The sequence below is a fragment of the Cyanistes caeruleus genome, chromosome Z (assembly GCF_971803275.1).
Source record: "Cyanistes caeruleus chromosome Z, bCyaCae1.hap1.1, whole genome shotgun sequence".
Lineage (NCBI taxonomy): Eukaryota > Metazoa > Chordata > Aves > Passeriformes > Paridae > Cyanistes > Cyanistes caeruleus.
Genome location: NC_141732.1, coordinates 58,308,351 through 58,317,608, shown reverse-complemented (window position 1 = coordinate 58,317,608; position 9,258 = coordinate 58,308,351). Strand labels below are relative to the sequence as shown.

At 38.5% G+C, this 9,258-nt stretch overlaps 2 long non-coding RNA genes across 2 annotated transcripts in view; one reads left to right on the top strand and one right to left on the bottom strand.

The window, feature by feature from the left end:
• Positions 1-2,573: 2,573 nt before the first annotated feature.
• LOC111941366 (uncharacterized) overlaps positions 2,574-9,258 on the bottom strand; it is a 298,151-nt gene continuing 291,466 nt past the window's right edge. The window contains exon 4 of the long non-coding RNA XR_015280904.1: positions 2,574-2,822. This is a non-coding gene — a long non-coding RNA (uncharacterized LOC111941366). The remainder of the gene's footprint in view (positions 2,823-9,258) is intronic.
• LOC147648489 (uncharacterized) lies at positions 4,987-7,372 on the top strand. The gene is made up of 3 exons (XR_015280694.1): positions 4,987-5,086; positions 5,534-5,626; positions 6,376-7,372. It is a non-coding gene; the product is annotated as an uncharacterized LOC147648489 (long non-coding RNA).

The window sequence follows — 9,258 nt, the reverse complement described above, 5'->3', positions numbered from 1 at the left end:
TGCTCAAACTTTATTCCTCGGAATTTTTTACAAGGTCATGACAGAAGCACAAACAGTATTCTATCACGCAGGCACATAACCTAAAGCAGAAGATACCTATTCAATTACATGCCAAGTCTATTTTATAAAATAAGCCATAGGAACTACGGCTTTCAAAAATTTCCACAAATCTCTACAGTCTTCTTTTTGTGAACAAAATAAGCTGGTGGCATATATATAATATGTACATTGTGCTCTCCTTTTCAGTAGTTGGTAATCTCATGGAAGTTTTCTGTAGGATTTAGAAAAGCACATTGTTTTGGTTTTGCATAGATTGATTTTTGGTGAGGAGGGAAGGAGCCAGCCACTGAAGTGATTTTTCCTGTGAGGAGCTGGTAAAAGCTTCCTTTGTGCCTGGCAAAACCAATCACTGGCTGTCTCTGACAGCAGGCATGCTGCTAAGCCAATTAGAAAAGCTGGTAACACCTCTATGATAACGATTTAAGAAGGACAAAACCATGGGAAGATCTCTTTCTCCCTTGCCTCTGAGGTGGGATGAGTGGGCTGGCCAGGGCCCTTCTCAGTGGAGTCCATAGCCCTTTTCCAGTGGCCCTGCTGCCGGGGGCTATCCCAGTGACATGAGCAACTATCTGGACTGTGCCAGGAGTGGCCCCCAGCCGAGGCTGAGAGTGACTGTGGCCAAAAGCAGCCATGCAGCTGCCACCATCTTGGCATGGCCAGCGATAGATTTTACCTCTCTGGCCACTTCTAACGTGCTGCACCATAAACAAAAGGACAGAAACAGCAGCAGCTGTTCTTTTTTCAGTGCTCCACATGTGGAGAAAAGCTGAGTGGAGCCGGCAGCCAGCACAGCTTGCGTGGTGTTGGCAAAGACCATGTGTCCAACAGTGAGAAGCATGATGAGTAATTCCCCAATGCGGAGCCTGGACAAGATCAAACTTTCATCCCTGCAAAACTCTGTAAAAACTGTTTCACTTGATAGAACTTAAGAACAAACAAACCTACGAACACCGATTCTCTCCTGAGTCAGAGAAAAGGTAAGGGTGAAATCACGTGAGGAGAATGATATGGAGCAAAAGAGGGAGGGGGAGGAGGAGGTGCTTTGAGCACCAGAGCTGAGATTCTTCTGCAAGCCAAGTGGTGAGGACTATCATACAACAGTTTCCTTATAATTCATGAAGTGCATGGGGGGATGCAGAATTCACCTACAGCCTGTGCAGAAAAGATACTCATGCTGGAATGAGTGTGGATGAGAAGCAGTGACCTGGTGAGAGGCTTGAACAGAGAGAGAGAGAGAGAGAAAGAACTCTTGCTTCCAGAGATAGAAAAAAGAAGACCCTTGCTTTTATACTAGAATGGGTCACAGTTAGAAACCAAAGCTATTAAGCTAAATCACCCACGAAAAATAGCAGTTTGTGGGAAGACTGTTTTTCCACATGGGAGTGACTCGCGCTTCAGCTGGTTTTCGGGCAGGACTGCTGCTCATGAAAATTAGAACTAAGTTGGAAAAGTTCACAGAGAACTGTCTCCCATTGGAAAGACCCCATGGCATAGCAAAAGAGACTCCTCTCCCTAAGTGAACTGGAGAAAGATCTTTAGAAATAACAAACTGACTGAAAATCCCATGTTTTTTCTCCCTGCTGGTGAGAAGGAAAGAAGGGCTGGGAGGGGGGAAAGTGTTCTAACGGTTTATTTTAGTTTTCATTATCTTATTTTAATTCTGTTAATAAATTTTTCTTTATACCCTTTAAATTTTGAGCCTTTTTTGCCTTTAAAGTGTTTCTTCCAATTCTAACCTCAAGTCATGAATCCTAGCAGAGGGTTTTCCTTACCCCTCCTCTGTGTAAGTGTAGCAGAGGAGCATGAGAGAATGATTTCTGAGGGGGCACTGGCATTTGGCCAGCGTCTAACCCCTGATACACATTCATTTAACAGTTGACTTTAGAAAGATCAATTGTATCTTATTTCCATACTCTAAAGGTGAGCAGGCACTCAGCAAGCAGTGTGAGTGGACACAGAAAATCACTCTGGAAGTTTCTGATAACTCTTCATGCACACAGCTGTAAACTCAGCAGCTTGAAATTGGAGAGATTTATTGCACAAGAGCTCGTATTAAAAAAAAATTACTTTTTTTCAACAAATAACTGTTGCAGCTGGGGCTTGGGGCCTCTCTGACCCCCAGCTTCTGCTGGCAATAAGCCCAGATAGATGTCCTGGGGAAGGAACAGCCTTCTGGGGTTTCCAGACAGTCTCCAGCCAGGGGTAACCCTTAGGAGCACAGGCAGAGGCTTTAGGTGACAAGCTGCAGGAAAACATTTTAACAGAGCAAAAGCATGATATGTTAGTAAAAGCCTGTCTGCACAAGCCAGCTTTCAATCCAGGCAACAATTCCAAGGGCCGTGTCCTTCAAACTCTCCTGGAACAGCGAGAATAGAAAAAAACAATGGCACTGTGTGCATGGAAAAGAATGTAAAACAATATGTCTTAACCAATAGTAGCTTGTTAAGCCCCGCAAACCCTGTAGGATCCTATAAAAGTGTGCTAAAGATGGAAATAAATGACATGCACTATACCTCCATGAGGACTCAGTGAATACTGAGCGGTTTTCCATTGCCTGGCACTCTGAACAGGGACCTTTTGCAGCCAAAGGGTACCAGCTTGGCAGGTCCACACGACGGATAGACACGGAAGTGAACCGGGATTGGCGGAGTGGATTCGCACAGCAGGTAGATGTGGAAGTGGATTGGAGCTGGGTTGGTGGGTTCGCATGGCGGGTAGACGTGGAAGCGGACCTAAGCTGGGTAAAGCCGGGATGGAGGAGCCTGGGAGGAAGACAGAAGACAGGTACACTTCAGCACCCAGGGAGGAGTCTCAACCCTTCTCCCATCCAGGGCTGCTAGCATGGATGTAGAATTTGTGGCAGCACAAAGTGCTTCAGAGCATACTCATTAAACAAGAGGAAGCAGTCAAGGATAAGGACCTTGAAAATCTCATTTTATGGGCTAGAGAAAACGGAAGCTTGAAAATGCCTCCCCTGCTTTTAGCAGTGGAAGAATGGAGAGAAATAGGAGACCAGTTGTGGGAGAAAACAATTACAGGGAAAAGCAAGGACACTGTTTTACTGTCCCACTTGGCGGATTGTAATTAATAACTCAAAGTACATGAAAGCGAGATCTACAGAGGCTGTGAGCCCCTTAATTCTACCCGCAGCAGCTGTCTTTACTTCCCACTACTGGGTGAGCATTCCTGTCTATGCCACCCTTGGAGAGAGAGGAGGAAGAGTCAGAGAGAAGAAAATAAGGACATGTTCAACGTTTTTAAGTTGATTGTGGACATACAGGGACAAGATATTAACTCTACTTTTGAAGAGAAGCCAGAGTTAGATCTGTTTCCACCCAACACAGGGAGGCATGGGGGACACTGAAGTGTGCACAAAGGCACCCCCATGACAGAGGCATTGCAGAAGAAGCTCCAAGACCACACAGGACAAATATCAGCAATTACAGAAACAGGTGGTTCAAGCAGCTTCAAAAGGAGACAAAATAGCCAAAAAAATTGCTAACTAACTGGCATCTAGTTTAAAATTCATCACTGTAGTTAAAAGTTGATAAGCTGCAATGGTGGCTGTTGCTACCACCTGGCCCTGAGAGGCTTTTTTGTGTAACATCGTCTGTTTTTATAAAATCGTGTCCTTTTTTCCTGTCTGTGAACAATGAGAGAAATATTGTGAGAAAGAACTGCATTTGTTAAAGTTAACTTTGTGAGGTTTTTTCACTCTCCATTTTTCCCCTCTGCAAGAGTATGTGGGGGATGTCAAAGACTTCACTCAAACCTTCTAGAGGTAACAGCAGCAGACCAGCAGCAGAGCGGGCAGTTCACCCCCCTGCTCCCACTCTAGGAAGGAGCACCCGGATAGTACCCAGTTTGTTAAAAAATCATGATTCATTGTTTTCTTAAAATGTCTTTATATACCACTTTAGAATTAATTTTGTGCTTTTAAGTAATTATGAGTTCTCGCAGTTTTAGAGAGTTACTGGAGAAATTACTGTGACCCTTTAGAAAATTTAAAAACCCCTCTTTAGAAATGTTTAAAGTAAATATTAACAGAAGTAAAAAGTTACCTTGCAATAATTAGTTTTAAAACCTAACGTTAAAATATTGAATTATTTACAGCTACTAATAAAATGACCTCCCAATCAATGTTATCTACAGAAGATATTTATTGTGTAAAAAATAATTAGCTAGGAGAACTTCACTGCACAAAACAAAATTAATCAGTTATTGCCCATTTGCTTGTTTTTATTCCTTTAATAAGGTAATTTCAATGTGAGTCTTTTTGCCGTAAAAAACACGTGTAGCAACATGTATACTGATTTGGACTTCTGTTTTTAATTAAAAGTTAGACTTGATGTTTCTGAAAATGCTACAAAAGCTGAATGGAAACTTGCCAAATTCTGTGTTGTTGCAGTTTTTCTCTAGTAAAACTGCACTTTAAAAATCCTAGCAAACTTAAGCATATACCAAGCAATTCCTACTATGAATAAGTACTTTCAGTAACATCTGCAGTTATTGTGAATTATTTTTAAAGCCAGATAACATAGAATTGTGATGTATTTGTTACATACTTATAATCTCCATAGTGAATCCATGTTGCTGTTATGTTATGTTCAAAAGTTATATACCAAGCTTTCAGTTGCCCTTTTTGTAATAATAGAATAAGATTGAGTTGTGCTTTCATTTGATATAGATTAAATGTTAATAGAATTAAGCAAAGTTAAGTTTCACTATATTAAGTCTGAGTGTTTTCAAGTTAAGTTTTATAACTTTGGTATTCTTTTGAGGCTAAGTTTGGTTATTTCCTTCTGTCATAATTAATTTCTACTAGGCTTGAATATTGTTTAATTTAAATTGTTTCATGTTTTGCTGAAGACACTTGTTTAAACTATACTGAAAAGTATAGTTATTTTCCTAGAGAGATGGAGATGACTACGACTGAGACAGCTGTGATAGAACACTGATGAACACCTGCTTGTGGATAGAAGGGAATGGAGTCTCTGACACCCATGATTTCATCAGGAGTTCTATGGTTTGTTGCAATCTCTGCTGGTTTTGTTTTCTATAGGTAACACAAAAGAATAGTAACTGTTATTTACTAGGAAATCTAGAAGTTTTTTGCCTTATTTAATTTTCAGTCATTAAGACGTGAATGTTCTGAAAATATTATCTTAATTTTTTCAGACACTTACTACTGATATATTCATTGCATAATGTGAATTTATGGATTTTTATGATGAGCATTATCTATAAAGTGTCATTGTATTTATAGCCAGCTTCTTATATATTTTAACATATCTTTGTGTAACTACCTCTTAGTCATGTGTCATTTGAGATCTTTTTGTTTTCTAACTACAGATGCATCTTGGTAAACAAGCTATGTAGCTGTTCCTATACAGAGTTTTCTTGTTTTTCACTCCTTTCCTTGTTTAAGAAGACTTGCTTTTGCCTAATCCAGTGTAGCTTTATTATTTTTCAGGGTTTCCAGAATTCCAAGAAAATGTATCATTGCTGAAAGTCAGCTGTTACGAGAGAAACTTCAGATTAAACCAACTGCTAAATGGTTTAAATGGTCTGTTACCTTTTGCATTTCAACAGTTTGCTGTGCTTTAAGCATCTCATAGCTGCTATTATTAAGAACCTTGTTTTGTTAAGAGAGTTAAGAGTTAAGAGTTAAGAGACATCTTTCCAGTTTAAAGCCTAGGTCCTGGCCAAGCCTTGACTTTACCTAGATAGAATGTTTGCCAGCAGATCCAGGTGTTTTCTACATCAAATCAATATTTGAGTCACTTTTGATTTGGCAATTTGACCCTATTAATGTGACAGCTGGATCAATTTTGAAGTGAGCTTGGAGAATCATTTCCGGAGGTGGTTATCCAATTCTTCACTGATTTTGTTGTTTGTCTGCAGACTATAAGATGCTGGTGCAGTGTTTCAGTAGTTAATAGTAGTTAATAGTAATTAATAGTAATAGTTAATAGTAATTCTATATCACATATGTTATTAATAATGTTTATTATCTAACTGATTTCTGACTGCTGTAGGTTTTTCATTCATTATGTGTATAGTTTTGTGTTCATATTAATATGCATGATAAAAGTACATCTCACTTTTAAAAACAAAAGGAATTGATACCCTAAAACTTTGATTAATGTAGCATGTGCATTAGAAATTTAAACCAGAATTCATTTTGGATAATGAATTATTTACATCAAAAATTTAGAAAGATCATATAATCTGAATTTACAATTAAGTGTACAATAGCTAAGCCAAAATAATTTATTAGCTTTAAGGAGGTAAGTGCCTATGTTTTGTTGACAGGTTCAAAAAGGTCACCTGTTCATCTGACCAGACTGTCTGCCTCTGAAAACATGAAACCCAGTGAACAGAGAAGTCGCCATACAGCCTTAGTACTCTAAACAAGATCAGAAGTAGAGCTGGAAGGACACAGCTGTGTCTGAAAACTACAGACAGTTTGCCAGCAGAAGTTTTATGTTATCATCATAATGTTGTGTCTCTACCAATTTTCTTCAGTTATTCTCTGTTTTAAGATTTGAAAGAATGTGTTTGAATCTTTCTAACCACTCAGTCTCTATCCATGAACAACTAAAACAGCTGCAAAACAGGTTACATGCCCTAAAAGAAGTTGATTACCCCATTAGAAGTTGGTTAACCAGTTAAAGCATTACTAAGTAGTTAAAATCTCTTGTACTAGAAGAGAGATAAATTTTTGTTACAGTATTGATATAGTTATTGTGAGCTGTATGTTATCCTGTATCTGTAAAAGTCTAAAACAAATAGCATCCAAAACCTGGGTTGTGCAAAAAGAAAAAAGGGGAATTGTAGGAAAACATTTTAGCAGAGCGAAAGCATGATATGTCAGTAAAAGCCTGTCTGCACAAGCCAGCTTTCAATCCAGGCAACAATTCTAAGGGCAGTATCCTTCAAACTCTCCTGGAACAACAAGAATAGAGAAAAACAATGGCATTGTGTGCATGGAAAAGAATGTAAAACAATATGTATTAACCAATAGCAGCTTGTTAAGCCCCGCAAACCCTGTAGGATCCTATAAAAGTGTGCTAAAGATGGAAATAAATGACGTACACTATACCTCCATGAGGACTCAGTGAATAGTCTGAGCGGTTTTCCATTAACCAAATCTTTTAGAAGTGATTTCTGCTCTGTGATTAGCTCTGTTGAGCCCAGCCAGCTCCATTCAGGGGTCACCCCAGCTGACGCAGACGAGAGATGGGAAGATCATATGGTGTTCTGCAAAAAGCCTTTCGTGCAGGCTTCAGCGAAGGGGGCAAGTGGTAGTCTAACCACTGAACTGGGCAAAAGCTGAGGTTTTTATAGGGAAAGGGAGAATTTGAAAAGGGACCAATGGTCTGAGACTGGGATAAGATGACCAATAGTTAACAGGGAGATAACATGGGGTCCTGAGGCAGGAAGATGTCTACAGCTTAGTCACTGTGACTAGGCAGTTTTGTCTTATCTTAGGGGGGGCTGATCTCCAGGGACTTTTCTCTCTGAATTTGCTCTCTGACATACATAATAGGTTGTAAATCAGACCCTTAAAAGAAAAAACATTTTGATAAAAATAAAAAAAAAAATACCTACTCCTTAATATCAGAGGCTACTTTTCAGAAGGGGCAAATTATGGGTATGAAAAATGACAGATTTCAGTATGCAGATTAGGCTGTCTCTGAAGAAGAAGAAACATAAATTGTTTGTTAAACTTGTGCCTGCTCAGATTTAAAGTCAATTAGAAAATGTGTCTATTTAATATTAAAAATGCAGTAATTTCTCTCTCCTTCCTGTAACAGTAGCTCTGTGCATGCTTTCAAGACAAAAAGTATTGTTTTTTTAAAGCATCACAGATCTCTAGAGGAAAGGATTTCAACATTGATTCAATTTTGGACTGATTCTTTATTAGGACAGATTTGTTTTAAAAAATGGGAATGAGAAATAACAAAGGACACAGGTACATCACTAAATTTAGTTGTTGGAAAGAAACAGAACACAGGAACCAGATTAGTTGTTTTATTGTGACCCTGATCTGCTATTTACAGCAATATTTTAATTAAAACCTTTAAAATGTTAAGTTACCAAAAGTTAGTTTGTTCAGTGGTTGATACAAGCATCACTGGAAGCATATCAAAATGCTGTACCTTTTCTGACTTTGAAAAAAAACCTGTCTCTCTGAAGCATTGCATAGAAGGAAAGCAAAACTGCATGGTTACCTCAAAAGTTTAAAGTTCTGCAGTTAAAATGCTAAGAATCCTGCAATTCATGAGGAAGGATTTTTCTATTAGGGTCATATCCCTTTGTCCCCCATTTAAAAGAAATAAATAAATAAATTCTTTTTCTCTAGTTTTGAAAGAAGCTGTTTACATTAAATTGCAGAACTAGCTAAGGATGTCCATTAATATCCATTCCAGCCCACTGCCTTTATTTGCCATGCAGCCTTTTATGCCCATGATAAGATAATTAAAAATTACACCAAAAATGTTTTCTATGGTGATAAACTTTTACATGATCTGAAATGAATTGGTAAAGAAATCCAGAACGTCACAAAAGTGCTTGACATTAAAGGTCACGGCACCAGTGCTGAACTGCTGTTGGTAAGTGTGCTGAAGCGGAATCACTATTCCCTATTAAATACTAGAGTACAAACGTGCACCAAGCTCTATGCCATACTTGAAAATTCAGAGCTCAGAATAACCTAGAAGCTGTAAATGGTAAATCATCATCAGTAAACAGAGTTGGAAAGAAAACACACAGGTCTATGATGAAAAAGACTGACCACTGACTGACTAAGTGAATGTTTTGCCAAAGACATTCTAGCTTCTGTCCTTCCAGAAGGATAGCATAGATGATACTATGTGGATAAAGAGTTATGGATAGATTATATACTTAGTGCAGATTTATTAAACTGAGTTGCCAAATTATTTGAAATATCATAAGGTACCATTATTTCTGTGTGGTATAGTTATAGTGCATGCAGAGTGCTCTGCTCCAGCTTGCGCTCTCATAGAATAAATAACATCTAGAAGTATGTGTGTACTACTAAAATACTGTCAATCAATGCAAAGCAAGTTTTCCCCTTAGAAAATTCCATCTCTCTTATTGTAAATGACTTACGAATTAAGGACTAATGAATGTGTAACAGAACACTGCAATAACTGTAAACTTCTCAAACCA